The sequence below is a fragment of the Tachypleus tridentatus genome, chromosome 6 (assembly GCF_004210375.1).
Source record: "Tachypleus tridentatus isolate NWPU-2018 chromosome 6, ASM421037v1, whole genome shotgun sequence".
NCBI classification, from domain to species: domain Eukaryota; kingdom Metazoa; phylum Arthropoda; class Merostomata; order Xiphosura; family Limulidae; genus Tachypleus; species Tachypleus tridentatus.
The window spans coordinates 156387068-156411950 of NC_134830.1; the positions used below are offsets into that span (position 1 = coordinate 156387068).

Consider the following 24883-nt stretch of genomic DNA (forward strand, 5'->3'; position numbering starts at 1 on the left):
ACTGTTTTACTGGGAATTATTTTATACTATAGAAGTACCTTTTTAAGAATTACTTTATCTATTTATATCTTACTTATAATGTCCGTTTGATTAATAGTTTGAATACGAGAAGAACTAATATCGTGCAAGAAATCTTTTTACGTAAGTCGTCACGTTAGTTTCGATGACAATGGTTCGGGAAACATGACGTAATTTCAAGTGAGAAATCAGGGAACAGCTATCTTATGTTTAGTAACGATCTTACAGGAAATAGTAATTAAGAACTATAATACCTAAGATAAACGATATCTTCTTAAGATAGAAGATTTGTTATTAGATTTAAAGGATATTAAAGATATCTTTCCGATTTCTGATCGGACTTCCCAAAAAACGTGGTTTAATAGACGTAGATGGAAATGTTTTGAAATTTTTGTTCGGAAAATCAACCACAGACGATTCACTTGAATTAAACCAGAAAATATGACAAGAAAAACAAGTATCAAAAGAAATGGTTAATTTAATTGGTGAAAAGGCAACTATAATGCGATCATTAAACAAGACACATGAATTACATTACCAGGAAATTAAAAACTAGTCCCAAGAACTAGTTTACATTACAACCACTTTGACACATACCAAAATTAAACTGTCTGAAATTCAAAAAGCAGGAACTAAAATTTTAGTTTTCAAGTTTTTAATTCAGAATAACTAAAAACAATTATCATTTAGACTTGGAAATATTGGGGCTGAATTATCTAAGTTTGTACAAGTACTGTATGTAGCTGCAGACAGAAAGTTGAGTTCATACTTTATATGTCCAACTAAATGAGAAAAAGTATCAGATGTAATTTATAATTCCTACATATAAATCAGAGATTTACATGTATTATATACATGGGCTGATGTAAACACAGCATCAATAAAGGATACACTGTGAATGTGTATTGTGATACCTTCAAAATCAACACATGGAATGATCAAATTATAGTACATTATGTCCTTAACCTTAACTTTAATTCATTCGTTAGCTGTAACTGTAGGAACGACGGTTTATTGTTCTCTGTTTTCTATTTTGAAAAAAAATCAAACTAAGTTTCAATACAAAGTTAATTTATATCAAAATTCAGTTTACAGTAATTTCAAGTACATATTTTTCTTGCACTATATAACCTACGTGTTGTTAATTCAATGAAGGTGAGATTTCAAAACATCATTTCTATCGGCAATAATGAAGATCATAAGAAGCTGTAAAAAAAACACATATATAAAGTTTACTATAAGTTGAATTAAAAGAAAAAAAATCAATGTTGTTATAAGAAAGTTATTTAACTATCTTTTATCATTTTTAAAGGATTGGGGAATTTATTCATGGTGAAGTGAAACCCAATTGAAAAACAATGTATCTCAAGACGTTTAGTATGGGTATTAAAACTTTTACTAAAATAAATATAGTTTCTCTTTGTAACCTGAGTAAATTTATATTTTAAGACAACTGTACATGGTTTCAATATGCACTGTACATATATATGTATATTTAAATAGATAATTTTTCTATTTATATAAGTTTAATTCTTATTAAATGTTCCACAACAGACGTATATATATATATATACCAGTGGGATCTTTTGTAACGAAAAATATATCACACACGCTTTTCCATTTATGAATCACTTGCTATTTTTTACAGCTAATTCCAAAGAAGGAGTTTAAATGTTCCATTTATACCTTTTAATAAAACTGAAGATTATTTACGCTGCACAAAGTTGTCCTCTATCTTCTCCCAACGACTTATCGAATTTTGAAACTGTTGAGCTGCACTTTCACCAATGGTAGGGCAAGCATGTTTTATAGGAAAGGGATTTCAACCAGCAATCTCCAGATACACTGTGTCTGTAATAAGCGCTCCTATCTCCCACTATATCTTCAGGACCACCATAACCTTTATGGATGTTTCGGGTTAATTCGTTATTTCCGTTTATAGCGTAACTTGTTACAGTGTAAACTGGAGTAATCAAAAGCACAATGAAAATCTGAAATAAAAATAAATATTAAAATTCAAATTTTTATGAAACTATGACCATTAAACAAAACAAGCTACTTGCTTTGACTGGGAAGAGATTGTGTAGATCCAAAGTTACTTCACAGATAGAAACAGATACAGAAACACATACAAATAGTACGAGGTAAATTAGCTTATTGTATTAAATTTCCACTTAAAGCTTTGAGATGTTGTAAAATAGTCTTAGATAGAACATATTAAGTATCAAATAAATGGCATTATTGATCTTTAGTCTAAATCGTTTAGCTTAACTTACATTAATAATAGTAAAAGATATTAATAATGATTGATTACATTGGCAAATATAAACGTTATTTTATTGGTGTTGTGACAGATACCACCCGAAAAGATTGGTGAGAAATTCAACATAATTCTTCCAGTTGGTTGTTTTATATGATGAGAACATTTGCCAAAGTGCTATTTTGTTTGGAATTCTTTTAAAATAAATTTAAATAGCTTTCTAAAAATTACGTTATCAATATATATTTCACTGACAATGTAATGATATCAGGTCTCTTACGAACAGAAATTAATTTTGCTCTATTTATCTCACATTATTCTGCCACTTCTCTTACTGGGATAATACCAAACACCTAATACAACTATATGTCTCCGGTGAGCTGTGATAAAGTTTAACCGATAATTAACATACAAAATAAACTGTAAAACACTTACCACTGGCTTCATCTCCATTAGACTGCAATAAGCTAAAAGACGTTGATATCAGCTGTAAGTTAGTTGGTTATGTTAACAGTGTTCTTCAAATTTACGAATTTATTTAATGTGTTGTAATGACGCAATCACAGTGAAGGCCATAGCACTGAGTAACGAAACTGTTATAACCCAGATTACTACTTACTGATTTTAAATTAAACAAAAGTCGTACTTTATGATTGGCTATCCTCTTCAGATGTATTGATAAAATAATTTAAATCACAAATCAACGTTATAAACTTTATACAAATGTTTTAATTTTCTTTTTGATACTGATGTACATTCAAAGTCCGATATCATGCTGAATAAACCTTTGGTGTTTATATCGCTTGTTTGTCCAAAATTAAAATACAAAGTTATTTCCCTTTTTCAAAATTTGAATTATTGTATGTGAAAACTTTATTTTGTTTATTATTTTATACATTATTATTATTTATTTCTTTGTCACACTCCAAACGAGTTTAGGTCAGGCACAGTTACGTTATATTATGTGAAACTTTATAACTGAGTTTATTTAGAGCTATTTAGGTGAAAATTAAGCATTTTATTTAAATTATAAGTTCTACGTTGCGTCAAATAATTATTTCTTTCTGACTTATTATTCTATGTTTTACAGAACAGACAACTGAATATTCGAAAGACTCAGCAGAGAGACCGATGTGGCTTTACTATAATAAAAACACACAAACACAACAGTATATAAATAAGCTTTCCGAACGCTAATTTTTATTGTCAGATTCTTATTTAATAACAATTGTTTCACAGTTGGTATAGCAAGTATGATTAACAACTCATGTTCTCATTGGATATGTTTCTCTATCCACATTATTTCTTCAATCAACAACTGTTTAAGAATCTGTAAACAGATCTGAAATTAATGCAAATATTTAATTTTCTAACTTGTTTCCAAATCACTGGAACATGCTTCGTATGGTATGTTCTATTTTTCTTATAAGGTTAGTTACACTTTCTTTATTGATTATAATGTCTGTAATATATTTAATTTATAATGTTTACAAGTTATTTTGTATCGAAAGAATTTTGTAAAGAGTATTCTGCAATTTATGTTTGTCGTAAAAAATCAGGTTTTAAAGGAAACACGTTGTCAGCAAAAGATATTACATACATATAGAGTGTATTATTACACTACTATAGAATTTTGTTTTATTTGTTGAAAATCCCTAAGGAAATGTATAAAAAATGAAAAGGTTAAAATGTAATAAGTTTAAAACATATGTCTAGCATCAAGTATAAATGTGTGTTATAATCTTTATCAGTTTTTCATTTTATAAACATTTTTAATGAGGGTCTTTGTACATTATTAGCTGGATATCTTCTTTAGAAATAACATAAATCTTATAACATATTGTCTATATTACGGCTTATTATAAGTAGAAATCTTATTCTCAATTAGCTATTTTAATCCCTAAATTTTTTATCAAATTATTATTCTTATTGGTTCATTAGCTCAGAAGCGAGTTTATTAATATATACACTTTGACTTTTAACAGTTTTGATGAATCTTTTTTAAACTGGACAATAACATGTCATACTGTTTTACTATATCACAGTAAAACTGTAACAATGCAGGATTTATTACAGTGTTAACGTACAGTAAAGCCGTACAGCTCGTTCTACAACACTGTTTCAGCTCATTATTGAAAAGGAAACGATGAATATATGTTAATAGTAATATTTTATGTTGGGAATTGCTAAAGGTGAGAAATCTATAAATTTAAGTTTTTGTGTTTTTTTTAATGTTCTGAAACCATGATTTCATTTGATAAATGAATGTTTCCTGTCAAACATTGTCTGGAATATAGTGCCATCTAGTGTGACTCAAAGAGTTTAAGAAAATCTTTTTTGCGTATGTGTGTGAGATTTTATTTTAAGATTATGATAAAATCACATCTAATAAAGATTTCTGACTGTAGATGATGGTAAAGCACCAACAGTTAATTTAATTAGTCTTACCGCTACTGCTTTCATTTCTCAAAATAAAAATAGATGGGCAGATGTCATGGTATCTTATAATAAACTGTATCATTAAAAAAGGCTTCGACTGTGACCAATCTTACTTCATATCAAATAAACTCATTTTAAGGACCGGCTAATTAAATATTAAAATTCATCTGTTAGTGTCACGTGAGTGTGTAAAACAACAGTTTGTGATTTATATTTGAGATTAGTGAACAAAATAATGATGAGTTAATAAATAACTTGCTGCCTGATCAAAAAGCGGAAACGATTGCTGAAGCATTTGTAAATAACATAATTGCTAGATACGGTGTAACCCAGTACTTACTGACGGATAGAGATGGTAACTTCGTTTCTACGTTAGAAAATTACATTAATCAATTGTTAAGTGTCCAGAAAACCGAAACAACTGCTTTCCATCCAGCTGCAACGGTATTACTAGAAATATTCAACAGAACTTTGCTAGATATAATCTCTCAATACTGTGAGAAAGATCAGAAAACTGGGGAAGAGCTGGTTCATTTATTACAAAAGTGATGAAAATGAGTCTACTCTGGAAAGTTCGTTCTTTACATTACATGATAGAGATGCACTGATCCCTATACAAGAAATAATAACTCGAAAAGTATTTTATCATGCAGTAGATCACGATTACAACACTGAGCTATATCAGAGAATGCAGTTAGCCTTTCAGTTACCTAATAAAGATTTAACACAACCTTCTAATCATGGAGAGTAATAAGCAAATAAAAAGGCAAATTTAATGATATAGAATTAATGTTAGCTCTAGTGAAGAAACACGTGGTGTGCTAGAACCTTTTAACAATATGTTAAGCCATATGGAAGTTGAAATTAGAAATAAGTTGACAATATAAGATGTGTCTATACATTGTTGTATATGTTATACATACATATGTGTGTGGTTATAAGACACTTGTCTTTATATGTTTTAGTAGTAAACATTTCTGTAGTTGTACTTCGATCATTTTTCTATAGATGATTGGAAACATAGCGGCACAGTTCGAGAGTATGATGGGTATGATTTTTATTGAAGAAGGAAATTTTTATTATTAGAAGATAAGTGGATATTTTTCGAAGATGTATGATTTTACAGTATGTTCGACTAATAGTTTGATCACGAGAAGAATTAATATCATTGGGAAATATTTTATGGTAAGTAGTCGTGTTAATTTCGATGAGAGCGATTTAGAAAATATGACGTCATTTCATATGTCATATCAAGTAATAGCTATCTAATGCTTAGTAAGGATCTTATAGGAAGGATTAACTAAGAACTATGAGGCCTTAGACGATATCTTGTTAAGATAGAAGATTTTTATTAGAATTAGAGATATTAAAGACAGCATTTTGATTTCCTATCGGAACCCACAAAAACGTGTTTTAATAGCCAGGTGGAAATGTTTTGAAACTGTTCGCTGGTTCTAACTGTGGAAATGATAGATGAAGATACGCTGAAATGTATTAAAGGTCTCATTAGAGTATGTTACCCAAAATTGTGTAAAAATATAATTATTTTATTTTCACAAAATTAAGACACCAGGAACTTCGTTATTTTATATGTAAAATATGAACTCTTCTTATTGATATTAAATTAAATATAAATCTGTTTGATTATCGAACTGAGGTAATTAAATTGATGAATAGTTGATATCTTGGATTGGCTAGAACTTGTTCTGCTCACAGCCAATGAATTATATTATCCTATAGTTTTAAAAGTGAAACTAAATATACAGGAAGTGCGATAAATATAAGAGTACCCGTCTGGCAAGAACTATTGTCTACAAACAAATTACAGATAATTCAGAATATAATTGTAGAGTCAAACTTCATTGAGCTGTCAAACATGCAAGATGAAATTTGAAACTTCATCTCTTCGATATCTGGGTAAAGTATCAAGGAATTTCATCAACATGTAGACGTCGTGAGAGCTACAGCGGAAGGAAGTAACTGAGAAAAGTGGAAATTGACTGATTCAGTAATGAAAACATTATGTTTTTCATAGTAATACTAGTAAGAGGTGTGATATATACAAAACGTGAAAGACTGGTTTTAATGATATGTTGTAAGTTAGATGAACTGTTTAAATTCAAGAATAACACCAAATCAGGCCCGGGCAACAACAGAAGGTTGTCTTCCTCACAGGGCACTGAAGTGGTTGAATTATGTGACGAAAGCCCATCTGATTTTGATGTAGAGTGATTTTTAATAGCTACACGTTATTATTAAATTCGTAATTAATTGGTTAGGTTAGCTAATCGTAAGTTAAACATACAGATAACATTTTAATAGAAGTAATTAATATATATATATATGTTTGAGAATCTAAGAATGAAAAGTTTGAGAACAGGTGTAGAAGGACAAGATTAATTAGCCAGAGACGATAACAAAAAAAGTTTTGAAATATTACCCGAAAAACAATCAATGACAGATAAAAGAAAACCCACATTACGATAATGTTATTCAAGTGGATTAAAACGTGAGCGGAGAAGCGTTAAATGAGAAATTGAAGTGCGTGTAAAACAGTGAAGTGCGCGAGTGATTACAACGTTCCACTCCTTGTAGAAATTTCTTGTACGAGTTTAAATAGAAGACCAGGAGAGAACTAATTGTGAAATGAAGACGAATGAAAACACGTCTTGATTGCTGAAGAAACACAACAGAAAACTCTATTAACAAAATTGGAGAAAACAAAATCAAAAGTGATAATAAGTTATAAGTAATTTGGGATTTATATAACGTGATTAGTGAACGAAATAAAGATGATTAAATAAACAACTTACAGGGAAAAGATACAGAGTACGGATAAGACTCATATATCTTATGTAAAGAACTGATAATGATAAGTTTTTACAGATAGTCGTACCACAAAATCTAAAGACGAAGATTATGAAAACATATCATTATACAACTTTTGTAGCACATTTAGCTTTTTGCATAAACATATATCAGAATAAATAAACGGTTTTTTAAACTAAATATGCGCAAGGATATTAAAGATTATTGTGATTCAGGCATGGAATATCAAAAACCAAAGACACGACCACACTTTACAAACGTTGCATTACAACAAGTTCCAAGTTTATCAGTACCATTTCAGATTGAGGCAATGAACATTTTAGGTCCATTACCTACTTCATACACAGGAAATAAATATGTGTTAGTAGTCACACACAAGTGAAGTAGATGTCCAGAGCCAGTAGGCTTACCTAATCAAAGAACGGCAATGATTGCTTAACATTTGTAAATAACATAGTAGCAAGACACGGTGTACCCCAGTACTTAGTAACGGATAGGGATATTAACTTCGTTTCCAAGTTAATAAAAGACATTTGTCAGTTGTTAATTGCCCAAAAAACTGAAACAACTGCTTTTCATCCAGCTGCTATCGTATTAGTAAAATGATTCAGTGGAACTTTGGTGGATATGATCTCTCAATACTACGAGAAATATCAGAAAACTTGGGATGAGCTGGTTCATTTATTACTTAAGTGCTGAAAATGCGTATACTCTGCAAAGTCCTTTCTTTGTAACAAATAGCAAAGATGTACTGCTATCTATGCAAGAGATAATGTCTTTTAAAATATTTAATCATGCAGTAGATTATGATTACAACACTAAGCTATAATAAATAATGTAGTTTACATTAGGATTGACTGACACACATTTAACAAAAGCTGATGAACATAGTGAGAAACAAGCATATAAAAAGGCGAAAATTAATGTTGTGAAATTACGAGATAAACTATTATTATATACGCCTATTGTTAAGAAATGAGATACAAATAAACTAGGAAAACCATGGAAAGGCCCTTTAAAAGTCCTTAAACAAACAAATCTAATGTATATTGAAATTCAATAATTTCATAGAAAAGAAAACAGTTCGTAGATGTTAATACATTAAACAAATTGAAGGAAAGGAAACAACATCAGTACGAATATATGACTGATGAAAACCAGAAAACTAAAAAAAAAGTATTGAAGTCGAAGCTGATGATTACAAAAAACAAGATTTATCTTATCATGATGAAGACTTTAATACCATATATTAGGTGATCGTAGTGTTGGCATAGATGACCCTACGTATAGCGTGTCTAGTGACGTCAACGTCTCTTTTTCCCGAGGAACGTGAAGAACGACGTAAGCTGACACTGTTACACTTGATTATAACCTTATAACACGAGGTCCTGTTCCAATTCAACCACAATAATCGTTAATCCTACAAAAAGACGAGTGAAATTCCATCCACAAGTAGCTGTACCGAGACCGAAAAATTACATATGTGTACGGGTAATTAGAAGTAAGTTGACAATATAGGACTTGTATAAACATTCTTGTATGTGTTATATATTTATGTGTGTGTTATCATTAGACACTTGTTTTTATATGTTTCAGTAGTACACATATCTGATGGTTTATCACGATAATTATCCATAGGATGAAAGGAAACATGGCGATACAGAACATGAGTATTATAACAGAAAGAAATAAGACGGGTATGGATTTTATTAAAGAAGGAAATTTTATATTATCAGGAGAGAAATGGATAATTTTCGGAGATTTATTATTTTTACAGTATGTTCGATTAATAGTTTTTACGAAAAGAACTAATATCGTTCGAGAAATCTTTTGACGTAAGTAGTCGTGTTAGTTTCGATGACAACGGTTTAGAAAATATGACGTCATTTCATATGACAAATCAGGGTGCAGCTATCTTATATTTAGTAAGGATATTACGGGAAGGATTGACAAAGAACTATAAGAATAACTAACAACAATTATCATTTACAGTTGGAAATAGTGGAACTAAATTTAGTACAAGAATTGTTTGTAACTGTAGACAGAATGTTGAGTTCGTACTTTATATGTACAAGTAAATTAGAAAAAGTGTTAGATGAAATTGAAAGGAAATTACCTTTGGACTTAAAATCTGTGAAACCAACAAATAGTAAAGAGATTTATATGCATAGTATTTGGACTGTTGTTAAGACAAAATATTTTTGTTTCAACAGATGGCAGTATAATATATAAATATTTGTTGTTTTCTTTAGTTTACATAATTTATGAAAAAAACTTTTAGAAATATTCTTCGAGAAATGTTACGTCTTTATTGACCCTCAAATTTTTACCATTGTCATTATAAATCTCAATGTCAAACATTTGTCCATGTAGTAATATTTCTTCTAGAGCGTTTCTTTTTCAAATTGTCAATTTCTTTGGTTTTATATTGAAGCATATTTGACCATAACATTAAAATACACAGAAATTCCTATTACATTAAAGGAAAACTTTCGAATGATGACAGGGTATGTTTTTCCATGAAATAGTAGAATGTGGTAAAGAGAAGGCTTTTAGTCATCACCACCCAACGCCAACTCTTGGGCTACTCTTTTACAATGAATAGTGGGATTGACCGTTACATTATAACGCCCCCACGGCTGAAACTGAGAGCATGTTTGGTGCGACGGGGATGCGAACCCGCGACCGTCAGATTATGCGTCGCACGCCTTAACACGTTTGGTCAACACAAGCATACACGAGAGATGATAAAATGTTCATGAAAAGGTTTTTATTTACGAAATAAGAGTAAAAGAATAAACAACTTTTGATATTGAGTTGTTTTTATAATGTAATTCATATTTAGGAAATATGTGGATTAAATAATCATTTAGAACAAACTTTCTGAAATAAAATGTATAAGTTTTTACCACCATATCAGAACCATATTTATAATATTGAGGAATCGTTATAAATATACAAGTAAAAGCGACATATTAAAGTTGTGTGACAACTACAAATTCAACTAAACTAGTTTATAGTTTCAGTTTATTACTGACTAATAATAAGTTGATATACAACATGATGTAATGAACTGACTTGTTGGGTAAACATGTATTGTGCTCAATTACAAGGAAACAAAATATTTTCACGCTGCATTTTTTCCCATAACTTATTATTATAGCAGTATAATAAGTTTCATTACTTAAGTATTACTGAACAACAGAAACCTGCAATGGTTTTATTGTATTAAAATGTTTCTATGTAATACAGTAATTCCTGTTTACTGAATCCAGAAATTATAACCATTTTTCTCCATCAAGTGCAAATTTCTAGAAAAGTGTCATATGTACTTTCACCAAAGTGACACATTTTGATTGAATTCAAGTCGCATTTTGCTATTCATAAAATGTTGACATCCAGAGTTTGTAGATATCTCTTGACCAATTACAAAACGAGAGTCTCATGGATTATTATAGTACCAATGAGAAACACACCGCTAGTATATAAACAGTTAACAGGCGCCTGATGTGTCATTTCTGAAGAGTTTGTTTGTTTTTAAATTTCGTGCAAAGCTATTCGAGAGATATCTGCGCCAACCGTCCCTAATTTAGCAGTGTAAGACTAGAGAAAAGGCTGCTAGTCAACACTACCCACCGCGAACTCTTGGGCTACTCTTTTACCAACGAATAGTGAGATTGACAGTCACATTATAACGCCCCCACGCCTAAAATGGCGAGCATGTTTGGTGCGATAGGGATTCGAACTCGCGACCCTTAGGTTACGAGTCGAGCACCTTAACCCACCTGGCTATGTTGGGTCCTTTCTGGATAGTATCTGATTGTGCGTGCACTTTTATACTTTTTTTCTTTTCAGTATTATTTGTTTGTCGTTATGAAAGCGACAGGTCGTGTAAATGGCCCAAATATATTATATAACATTTGTAGTAAATTTGTTGTAAGGAAAAAATAACAAAACATCACAAGATTTCTCAAAAAACATGCAAGGTTGCAATACTCGGAATAAAAAGTAAATTTCTTATTTAAACTTCATTTTGTTATAAGACCTGTTACTAAAACCTAATGTAGCTGTATCTACTTCGACAGACGCTGTTGATACAGAAGTATCTGATTCTGAATTTGATGTCATTAAAAATGATAATAAAGTGTTTTTAACCTGAAACATCTGGTAAACCATATCTTCTCACACAAGATGAAATTATTGATTTGGTGATAGATTTGAACCTTTTAAAAGATTCTCCAGGGATTATTGGTTATAAGTTTCAGACTAAGAGCTTACTTTCTCTAGGAACATCACTTTACTGGTACAGATATAATAAAAAAGATTTTATACTTTTTTGGATGGTGGTTCTCTGGTTTATTGCACTAATATTGCACAAATAATTCCAACACCAGGAGCTGCAATAAATGAGCAGAGTGAATGGTGATTGTTCACTGATTCCTCCAAAAGAAGTCTGAAAGGTGTTCTACACAATAGTAACATATATGTATCTGTTCCTACTGCTCATTTGTTCATATGAAAATCTCCAACGTCTTCTTAATAAGGTCAATTACAAAGATCATCATTGGCTACTTTATGGATATTTAAAAAAAAAAATTTTTATGCTGTTAGGTTGACAATCGAAATATGCAGAATTTCATATATTTTGAAATAGTCAAACAACAAAGCATGAAACGTAGCTCAACCTAACCAGCTCTCATGCTTTATCTGTGAATGGGACAGCAACGTACGTATTAAAGAATGGATAAATAAACAATGATCACACAATTTAAGCCCAACACTAGGTTGATAAGTAAAAGATATACCACAACACGTAGTTTTAGGAATAAAAGTCGAGTATTTCACATAAAGATATCAAGATGAATGATGATTCATATTCGTTTTTCATCAATTTTCTTCAGTTTCTTTACATTGCTCTTGAAAAAACATAATAATAAAAAGTGTTCATCGTGATACACGAAATAATAATTGGACCTAAGTAAGAGTTTGTTTTCATCCTGTTTTTAAACAATTTCCACGTTATAGAAAAAATAAAAATTAATTTCGAAGTCTAAGTATCTGAATCATGGAAAATCTTTACTTAAAAACGGGTGGGGTGGGTTGAGAAAAATTTTTATGTAGGGGAGCAAACAACGTTTCGACCTTCTTCGGTCATCGTCAGGTTCACAAAGAATATAGGTATAAAGGTGTTCCTTGGTATTGGTTTATTTTGGGTTTGAGATTTGCATAAGTAAGAATTCTTTGATTTTGCGTTTGTTTATGTTTGTTTATTATTTAGTATTTAGGTGTTTTCTACGGTAATGTTGTGTTTATTTGATTTTCAGTGTTCGAAAACGTGATCAGGTGACTTTTTGTGTTTTTTGAATCTGGTTTTCATTTTTCTACTTGTTTCTCCAATATAGAAGTCGTGGAGTTGTCATATTGTATTTTATAAATAATATTTGTGTGGTATTTGTCAAAAAATATGTATTCAAACATCTAAGCACGCTTTCTACATTTCTGCACTCAGTAAAACAACCCCCCCCTTAAACATGTGGTCAGCTATCTTTCAATTACCTCTTTCTTTCTTTGTGAATCTGACGATGACCGAAGAAGGTCGAAATGTTGTTCGCTCCTCTACATAAAAATTTGTTTCAACCCAAACCAGCCGTTTTAAGAAATATATTTTTCTCTACATGTGAATTTTCTCGTTATCACTGATGATGGAAAATCTGTTTTGAAAACCAGGATAACTTATATCTCATTTAAATGTCATACATGTGAGGCTTATGTAATATTGCAAAAACTCTTTGGAACATTATTCAAAACTCCATGTGCAGTGATATTATTGGGCCACACTCTCACATGATATCAACAGATCAATTTTAATAATTACTTATCAAAACCTCAAAGTTAGTTTATGGATTATAAAGTAGGGTTGGCTGCAGTCAAAGCACGATTTCATAAAATTTTTTTTTTATTATACAATAAGACATCTACCCACTTATTTTCATTTTAACAAATGAAATCGTTGGCCGTAAGATGAATGAAAAGTCTCTATTAATGCTTTACTGCCATCCACAGTCAGATATCATTATCAGATGGGATTTTATCATCATCTTAAATTAAAATCTCATTGCTGGAGAGGTACATTGCGAAAAAAATTTCTTTTTCTTCTTTTATAGTGCGTGACTTTCAATAGATGGCGTTATATTCTTGGAGGACAACTTTCCTTTTCGAAATGATATTATGGTTTACGAAAATTTTAAAACACATGACTTAAGTTTACAGATTTCTCCGTTTTTGGAAATTCCATTTCCAACATATGATATTTTTTTACCAATGGGGATCAGAATTTGATAATTAATAAAGTAATTAATATAACTAATTGAGAATAAGATTTATACTTATTACAAGCCGTAATATTGAAAATATCACACAAGATCTTTGTTATTTCAAACCAAAATATAAGGCTGATAATACTTATAAAAAGTGAATAAAATTAAAATTTAATTATCATTATAACACATTTATACTTCACATGAGACGTTTGTGTTAAACTTGTTACATTGTTTACGTTCATATTTTTTATTTAGTTTTTTAGAAATTTTGAATAACCAGAATAATTTATAATAATAGTATTAACACTACACAATACATATGTGATATCTATTGCTGACTACGTGTTTCTTTTCAGACCGGTTTATATACAATAAACATAGTTTGTGGAATACTATTTACGTAAGCCATTTGATACAACATACATTATATATATTATAAATTAAATATATTAAAGACATTATAATCAGTAAAATTAGTGAAACTATCCTTAAAAGAACAACAGAGCATACTTTACGAAGCACGTATGAATGAATTGAAAACAAGAGAGTAAAGTATATTAAACATTTGTAATGATTTCAGATCTGTTTATATAATCTTAAAACTGTTCTTAATTGAAACTTTAAGGTGCATAAAAATCGTATTTAATTAGAACATTAGTTGTTAATTATACATGCTATACCAACTAAATAAAATATATTATAAAATAAGTTCCTGTCAATTAAGCGTTTGGAAAATTTATTTATATTCATTTGTAAACTTTTCACTTAAAGTAGCTTAACCTAAACTAAGAAGGAAACTTTCGCATAACATAACGTAACTGTACCTAACTAAAACTCAAAAGAAACGTTGCAGTATGACAGATCAATAAATAATAATAAAATGATATAATAGAAAACAAATAATTCAGATATTGATGAAGAGAAAGAAAAACTCTGTAATTTATTTTAGTATGAATTGACGATATAAACACCATTATGATTATTTGGCATGATGTCGGACTTTGAAAATACACCAGTATCAGAAAGAAATTAAAAACATTGCTATAAAATTTATGACGTTGATTTATATTCGTTTGCCAATACATCTGAAGAAAAAGTTAACTATAGAGTACGACGTTTGTTTGATTAAAAACAATGAGTAGAAAGTTTCATCATAGCAGTTTCGTAACTCACAGCTATGGCCTTAAGTGTGATTGTGTCATATCACCACATTATGTAAATACAAATAGTAGAAAATTACTTTTAACATAACCAACTAACTAACAGCTGATATCAACGTATTGTACCAAATCGCAGTCCAATGAACATAGGGACAGTGGTAAGGGTTCTACAGTTTATTCTACAAGTTAATTATCGGTTTAACAGCAATACAACTCACTTAAAACAAATATTTGTTGCATGGTATCATTTCAGTAAGAGAAGTGGCAGTCCTCCATTTAGAGTAATGCCAGATAATTAGACTAAAATTAATTTCTGATAATAAGATACCAAGTATCATTATGGGAGATATTTAGTAAAATTAAAATTGAAAACAAAGTGTTCAGAAAAATATACAAATTTAGTGTAACATAATTCCCAGTAAAACAGCACTGTGACAAATGTTCTCAGCATATAATACCATAAATTTTTATAAATGATTTCAAACATATTACGTTTTTGTAAAAACTGTTCATCATAAACTAGACACTGTCTTTACATCTATCCAAAATTTGTTCAGTTTTGAAGCTGAAATCCATTACACAGTGGAATCATCACATGAATCTAAATATCATAAAACTACACGTGGTTTTTCTTTCATAAACGAATTCAATTAATTTCGTTATTGAAGGTTTTTTTGTGAAAATATATCAATCAGTATAACGAAACGAAGCAAGTTTGTAAAAACTGAACTTCTTAAGAGAGAAACTAGACTTTCTTAAATAAAAATGATGGTCAGATAATTTTTGAGAATTTAAAAATGATCAGATCATAAATTGATCAATTCATTCATTGTTGATATTAATATAACTACTTACCAACATCAAGAGATGTAACAATAATAAACCATACTTGTTTGATGCAACTTACAAAATGTTACGTCATGGATACGAAGACAAATTCAGCTTACAAATATACCTTGTTGAAACTTCACTGTATTATGTATAAGATGCTAGAATATGGAACGTGAAATATAATTACAAAATTCAGTTTCATTGATGTTTTTGTTGTTTTGATACAAAGCTACATCCTGGACTATCTCAAACTTGACCAAAGTGGAGAATCAAATCACAGAGTTTAATACTAGAATCCTGAAAACATGACCGTAAACTTTCAATTTAGTAATATACAGATATTAACGTACTTATTGTTAGTTGTTATAATTTTCTAGGGGTGTGTAGAGAATCTCTTATGTTAGGTTGTGCATTGTATTGTTCACAATATTTATCAGAACACATTTAGCTATACGTCAATGAAACATATAAACTGTTTGTACTCAATCAATGCAACAAACATATATTTTCCAGCTGTGGTTTAGCGGCTCTTAAAACTGCTCCAACTTTTCAAATACGAAACGTTTTCTCGCAACTCCGTCATCTCTTGATTAATTTGAGTTTCAATTATAGTTTCCAATTCAAGAAGTCAAACACCTCAAATGTTCTATTTGATCACGCCCAAGTCTTATAGGTTAATTTACTCTTGTCATGACTGGAAGAATTTCAAATTGAGGGTAGGTTAGCAGAGGTCGTGATGGGTAATCAAATGGTATCGGCAGTCAGTATGTTCCACACATGGTATCACTAGCACACAAAACTATAGTAAATAAAAATGAGAGGAAATGTCTCATATATTAATTAACTTTATCCCTTCCTAAAATAATTTCAAGTGCCGCAACTATTGAAGATTCTCCCTTGCTTTAATTGATCCTGATCATACATACTTGTATAGTTTATACTATTTACAAAATCATATTTGTATAGTATATATTATTTGCAGAAACACATTTGTATAGTTTGCACTATTTAAAGAAAGATACTTGGATCGTTTATGTTAATTACAGAAACACCCTTCTATAGTTTATACTATTTACTGAAACACCCTTGTATAGTTTGCACTTATTAAAGAAAGACCCTTGTATAGTTTAAATAATTTACAGAAACACCCTTGTATAGTTTATATTATTTACAGAAACATATCTGTATAGTTTATACAATGCTACAGCTCATGGGACTAGTGATTCAATTCACTTTTTTTTATCTCAATATTTTTATAATATAACATTAACGCTCAAGTTTTCCTGAGTCAGGACTGGAAATGTATTCTAAAGAAACTACCCTAGTAAGCATATCATTTTGTATCGAACCGTGTTACTGGTACAGGAGAAACACATGGACAAACAAATTCATGAAAGATTTCTTTTAAATATAATTTACATTTCATTTTCTATTCTAAAAAATCAAACTTGTTACAATTCAAATTGTTTTTTTTTTTAATTCCCAATTCAGTTTACAGTAATTTCAATTAGAATTTGTTCTCGTACTACATAATTTTCTGGTTCTTAATTGAATGAAGGTGAGACATCAGGAGATAATTTTTACCGACGAGAATCCGGATCCTAAGAAAGTGTAAAATTATAAAAACTTATCAAGTTTCATATAAATTGAATTAAATCATATAAAGTGTCATGATGGTGTAAGTAAGTTATTATTTAATTAATTTTAATTATTAATAAGGGATTGTGGTATTTCATCTTTTAATAAAACTATAAAGTATTTCATTCATGTATTTTATTAATTTTGTAGGGGTTTGGCATGGCCTATCGCGTTGAAGCGTGCGCTTCGTAATCTGAGGGTCGCGGGTTCGCATCCCCGTTGCGCCAAACATGCTTACCCTTTCAGCCGTGAGGGCGTTATAATGTGACGATCAATCCCAATATTCGTTTGTAAAAGAGTAGCCCAAGAGTTGGCGGTGGGTGGTGATGACTAGCTGCCTTCACTCTAGTCTTGCACTCCTAAATTAGGGACGGCTAGCACAGATAGCCCTCGAGTAGCTTTTCCCGAAATTCAAAAAACAAACAACAAGCATAACCAATTTAAGCATGCCTCTTTATTGAGTTTTCTATTATTTTAAATTCTTCAAAATGCAATAGGATTTTGAACTTTTGTCACTGACTTTTAGTTAATTTTAATTTTGATAGGATTTATTTTAAATATAGCATCCCTGCTATTTAAGCATTTGCTATTTTATAAATCTTTTTCATAATTTAGTTTTAGCGAAAAAAACATATTGTATTTTTCTTTTAAAAGAGGGCGTTCTTAAACAAAATGTCAATTGATCTCTGGTGTTACGATCTTATGGTACATGTTTGTTTTCGTTATTTAATTATTCAAACATATGTTTGTAAATTTAACACTGATTTTGTGTAGACGACGATGTTATTTCACGATGGCCTGGTAAGTTAGAAATTTGTTTACATTAAGATAGCTTTGTGCGAAATTCCAAAATCAAACAATTAATTTTGGAATTGGTTTCAACAAACCCTGTACACATATATATATAAAACCTTTCTACTTTAAAAAAATTAATTTTCATTAAAAGTACAAAAATGTCTCCTTTATAAATCTCAACATAGTTATCAATAACTTTAGTGACTTAAATCGCTAATATCTGATGTAGGTTCTATGCGATAAACAAAGTTCACATTCATCACTGTGTAGCTTTACATTAAATAAACAACGTGTACTGGTGCTCTAATATTTCTTATTTCATACCAATACGTTTTTCTAATGTGTATAAAATTTAAGCTCTCAGACATTACATATTACTTAGAAAACATATTACTTATATTAATACTGAGAAATTGAAAACTCTTTAAATATTCAACAATTTTAAAAACAGTAAAGTTAACAATGCAGCTTCTTACAAACGTTAACAAAGCAGTGACGATGTGGTGTGAAAGTTATTAAAAGACCAGACTAAACATTCTTATATCATGTAAGATAATGTTCACATTGATAAAAAAGACATAAACTAAGTCACGAATATTGAAACTACTCTTTTGCCCATGAGAGAACAAGTATGTTTAATACGATAAGGATTTCAATAAGCAATATTCAGATATATGAGTCGAGAGGTATGGCCTAGTGGATAAATTGATTAACTTTATTATTTGAAAAGTTAAACTTTGAAACATTTCTGTATTTAAATGTTGATATTCTTACTTATTTATACTAACATGAACAATGAAATTAAGTGACTTGTTACCAATTACCCTCCACCAATACGATTTTATGCGTCCAAATGTAGACAGTCATTCATTCTTAGCTAACTATTCAATCTTCTTCCCCTTTCGAGTACTCTTCTTCCTGTGGAAGTTGCTTGTCTTGTTGTTCGTGTTCCTCTTCTTAACCTATCTCTTTAGTTAGGGTCACTGTCAAAAACCAAGCCTACGTCTGGGTCTCTTCTAAAGATATTCTTCTCGTATCTTCCATTACCATTATATATTCTGAAATCTTTTTTCTTATCAAAACCACTTTTATTCCCACGTCTGCCAAGAGCTCTACTATTTCCCCGTATATCTCCGTAACAACCGTAACCATTGTGGATGTTTCGGGTTATTTTGTCACTTCCGTTTTCAGCGTAACTTCCTACAGTGTAGACCGTAATCACCAAAAGTAGAATGAAATTCAGTAAAAAAAATAAATAATTTTTTATGAAACTATGACCATTAAAAAAACAAACTACTTGCTTCTTCTGTGAGGAAATTCTGTAGAACCATAGTTATTTCACAAAGAGAAACAGTTACACAAACTAGTACGATGTAAATTAGCTTATCCTATAACTTTTCCCCATAAAGTTTTAATATTTTATTGTGAAATGTTCAAACATAGAACAGACTATGTATAAAATAAATGGCATTATTCATGTTTAGTCCAAATCGTTTAGCGAAATTTGTATTAATAACTGTAATAGAAATGACTTTTTAATTTAATGAATGTAGTCAACATAAAGATTATTTTACTGGTGTTGTGACAGATTCCGCGCGAGGAGCTTGATCGTAAATTCAACATAATTTTCTTTATTGTTTTATAATAATTTATATTATGAGAGCGTTTGTCACAGTATTATTTTACTGGGAATTCTGTTATACTGAAATAGAATACCTTTCTAACAATTATGTTGTCAATTTATATTTCACTAACAATGTAATGAGATCAGGTCTCTAATGAACAGAAATTAATTTTGGTCTATTTATGTCATATTATTTTGCCACTTCTTATACTGGAATAATACCATGCAACAAATACAACTATTTGTCTCCGCGGAGTTGTGTTAGAGTTTAACCGATAAGTAACTTCCAGAATAAGCTGTAAAACACTTACCACTGACTTCATCTTCATTCCAATGCAATAAGCAAAAAGACCTTGATATCGGCTCTACGTAAGTTCGTTATGTTAATAGCGTTTTTCAAATTTACGAACTTTTATAGCGTATTGTAAATACGCAATCACAGTGAAGGTCACAGCTCTGAGATACGAAACTGTTATAACCCAGATTACTATTTCATGATTTCAAATTATACAAATGTCATACTTTATAATTGGCTTCTTCTCCAGATGTATTGACAAGCGAATTTAAATCACAAATCAACGTGACAAACTTTATAGAAATGTTTTCAGTTTTTTTTCTGACACTGATGTACTTTTAAAGTACGGTATCATGTTGAATAAGCCTTATGGGGTTTATATTACTTTTTTCCAAAAGTAAAACACAGAGTTATTTGTTTCCCTTCGTTTCAATCTGAATTATTAAAAACTTAAATTTGTTTCTTTTAATGTTATACATTATTATTATTTATTTGTTTGTCACAATCCAAACGAGTTTATATTAGGAACAGTTACGTTATGTTATGTGAACTTTTATAAATAAGTTTATTTAAGGCTATTTAGGTAAAAATTTAACATTTTACTTAAATTACACGTTATACGGTGCGTCTAATAACTATTTCTTAATGACTTAGTGCTCTATTTTCATAGTACAGATAACTGAATATACGGAGACCTCAGCACACCGATGTAGCTTTCGAATGACAAAAACACACAAACACAACTGAATATAAATAAACTTTCCGAACGCAAATTTTTATTGTCAGACACTTATTTATTAACAATTGTTTCACAGTTGGTAATTGGTACGTGCTTCGTATGGAATGTTCTATTCTTCTTTTAAGTATAGTTACACTATATTTATTAATTATAATGCCTGAAATATAGGTTATGTTATATCGAATGAATCGATAGATTTCTTATTAAATTTTGATCCTTTCTGTGTCATTAGATCAAAAGCTAGTGAATATAGAAATACTGTTTGACCTTTAACAGTTTTGATGAATCTCATTAAATTGTACAATAATATGGTACACTGTTTTCATTTATCGCAGGTAATCTGTAGCCATGCAGGAAATATGGAAGTGTTAACGTAAAGTAAAGACAAAGACACTGTTCTACAACACTGTTTCAGTTCATTATTGAAAAGGAAACGACGAGAATATGTCAATAGAAATATAGTATGTTTGGACTGGAATTGACAAAAATGGAGAAATCTATAAACTTAAGTTTTATTTTTTTAATTGTTTTGAAACCATGATTTCATTTGATAAATAAATATGTCCTATCAAATATTGTCTGAAATATTGGGTATCTGGTGTGACTCAAACAGTATAAAAAAACTTTTGGTGTATGTGCCTGTCGACAAATGAAATTTTGATTCAAGATTATGATAAAATCCCATCTAATAAAGATTTCTGACTGAAGATGATGGTAAAGCACCAACAGTGAATATAATTAGTCTTACCGCCACTTCTTTAATTTCTTAAAATAAAAATAATGGCAAGATACCATGGTATCTTATAAAATAACTGTATTATCAAAAAAAAAGCTTCGACTGTCACCAATCCTGTATAATTCCAATTAAATATTAAAATTCATCTGTTGATTTAACGTGAGTGTGTAACCCAATAATTTGTAATTTAGATTATGAGATTAGTGAACAAAATAAAGATGAGTTAATAAATAACTTGCTGCCTGATCAAAAAACGGAAACGATTGCTGAAGCATTTGCAAATAACATAATAGCGAGACACGGTGTAACCCAATAATTTCTGATGGGTAGAGATGGTAACTTCGTTTCTACGTTAGAAAATTACATTGATCAATTGTTAAGTGTCCAGAAAAGTGAAACAATTGCTTTCCATCCAGCTGCTACGGTATTACTAGAAATATTGAACAGAACTTTGCTAGATATAATCTCTCAATACTGTGAGAAAAATAATAAAACTTGGGAAGAGCTGGTTCATTTATTACAGAAGTGCTGAAAATGAGTCTACTCTGGAAAGTCCGTTTTTTCTATTACATGGTGGAGATGTCCTGCTGCCAAAGCAAGAGATAATGACCATAAAAATATTTTATCATGCAGAAGGTTATGATTACAAGACTGAGCTTTTACAGAGACTGCAGTTAGCCTTTGAGATAATTAATAAACATTTAATACAACATGTTCAAGATAGAGAGAAACAAACAAATAAAAAGGCGAAACTAATGAAATAAAATTAAGATATAAATTATTGTTATATACCCTTATCGTTAAGACAGAAAATACCAAGAAATATGTAAAACTGTGGAAAGACACTTTCAGAGCACTTAGAAAAACAAGTTCAATCTATTTTGAGAATACAAGAATGTGTAAAAAAAGAAAACAGTTGGTACATGTTAATGGATTAATGAAACTGAAGAAAGGAAACCCTAACTTTGGGAGTATATGATTGATGAAAACCAGACAACTGACAAAAAAGAAAATATTAAAGTCCAATCTTATTATTCGAATAAATTAGATTTATCTTATAACAATGAAGAGATAAGTAAAGCCTAGACTGAAAATTAAGAGTTAGAAGACGCTAATACCACATTACTATCGAGGACAAGTAACAGGGTCTGTGTATGAAGAACATCTGTGACGACGTAAGATGATACTGTTACCCATGATTATAACCTTAGATCACGTGGTCGTGTACCAACTCAACCAGAAGTAACCCATACCACTATTAAAAACGAGTGAAATTTTGTTTCCAAGTAGTTGTTCATAGACCCACAAATGACATTAACAGAGTTAATGTTAGCTCTATTGATGATACACTTGGTGTGCTAGAAGCTTTTAACGATATATTAAGCAGTAGTCGTAGCTGTAATTAGACTTGAGTTAACAATGAAGGACGTGGATAAAGAATATTGAATATTTTGTATATATATATATGAGTGTCTGAGAGGTTATCGGACATTTCACTTTATATGTTTTAGTTGTAGAAATATCTGTCGCTTTACTATCCTTCATTATCCTTTTGATGAGTGGACACATGGCGGCAAAGAACGTATTTTACCAATGAGAAATAAGACGCGTATGATTTTTATTGAAAAGAAAATCTTATATTATCATGAGATATGTGAATAATTTTCGAATTTTTATAGTATGTTCGATTGATAGTTTGATTACAAGAAGAAGTAATATTGTTCGAGAAATTTTTTGACGTAAGTTGTCGTGATGATTTCGATGACGGTGGTTCGGAAAATATTACGTCATTTCTTATGACAAATCTGGTAATAACAATCTGATGTCCAGTAGGATGATAAAAGGAGCAACTAAGAACTATGACAACTTATTTAGACGATATCTTGTTAACATTTGAAGATTTGTTATTAGAATTAAAGGATATTAAAGATAGCATCACGATTTCCGATCGGATTCCATGAAAACGTGGTTAAATAAACGCAGGTGAAAATGCTTTCAAATTTTTGTTCGCATAAGTAAATACAAACGATTTACGTCAATTAAACAAGAAAATCGAACAACAAAGACAGGTATAAATATAAATGGTTAACTTAACATGTCACTGTATTGAACTAATTAAACCTGACTCTTCAATTAGATTACTAGAAATTCTCCTAAGTCTTAGTAAAGATTAGAGAATTTTGATACGTACCAACATCAGAGAGTCTGAACCTCATTGAACAAAACCTGAAATGTTAGTTTTCAAACATAGAATTCAGAATAACTAACAAAAATTATTATTTACCGTTGGAAATTGTAAGACTGAGTTATCTACGATAGAACAAGTATTATATATGTAGCTGAAGACAGAAAGTTAGTTCATACTTTATACGTCAAAATATATTACAAAAAATGTTAGCTGAAATTGATAGGAAGTTACTTCCGTACTTACAATATATGAAACCTACAAATAGTGAATAGATTTATATGTATTACACATGAACTTCTGTGATGACACTTGCAGCAAAGGATACAATCCAGAGTTGGCGGTGAGTGGTGATGACTAGCTGTTTTTTGCCTATTTTATACTGCGAAATTGAGAACGGGTACCTTAGATAACTCTCGGCTAGATTTGCGCGAAAATTCAAACCAAATCAAACCAAACCTTGTTATATGACATTCACGGTACTAGATAGTTTTGTATGCCTAACATTCACAAGTTTCTTGACCTTTATAATAAAACTTTCTTCAATTTGTATTGCTTAGACAATTTTGTTCGTCTGAAGTATTGTATGAAGATATGTTTCAGTTAAAAACTATTGCTAAAAGAATGTAAAAAAATTACCTTACTTTATATATATATAATATACTTCATGCGTCCTGTGATTGATATGAAAAACGCTTAACATGGCTTAATTAAAGTTAAGGTTGTCAAGTTCATAAGACATGTATTTAATTAAACTTTTAAGGAATTACATAGCTGTATTTATATCAACGTATATATGTTAGTGTAATGTGTAAGGTTTGGTTTGTTTTGAATTTCGCGAAAAGCTACACAAGGGGTATCTGCGCTGGCCGTCTCTAATTTAGCAGTATCAGACAAGAGGGAAGGCAGCTAGTCATCACCACTTGAGCTACTCTTATACCAACGCATAGTGGGAGTGACCATCACGTTATAACGACCCTAGGTTCGAAAGAGGGAGTATGTTTGATGTGACGG

At 30.2% G+C, this 24883-nt stretch overlaps 1 protein-coding gene and 2 long non-coding RNA genes across 4 annotated transcripts in view; all 3 read right to left on the reverse strand.

Moving 5' to 3' along the window:
- Positions 1–24883, reverse strand: part of LOC143254190 (uncharacterized) — a gene marked incomplete in the record, with an annotated part of 711062 nt that overhangs the window by 345708 nt on the left and 340471 nt on the right.
- LOC143254204 (uncharacterized) overlaps positions 1–24883 on the reverse strand; it is a 301500-nt gene that overhangs the window by 30270 nt on the left and 246347 nt on the right. The window lies entirely within an intron of this gene.
- Positions 1778–16098, reverse strand: LOC143251513 (uncharacterized). Of its 2 annotated transcripts, none has more exons than XR_013028613.1 (2): positions 15882–16098; positions 1778–2009 (listed from the first exon to the last, which is right to left on the reverse strand). It is a non-coding gene; the product is annotated as an uncharacterized LOC143251513 (long non-coding RNA). The 2 variants fall into 2 exon arrangements; XR_013028612.1 differs by lacking the exon at positions 15882–16098 and adding an exon at positions 2714–2798.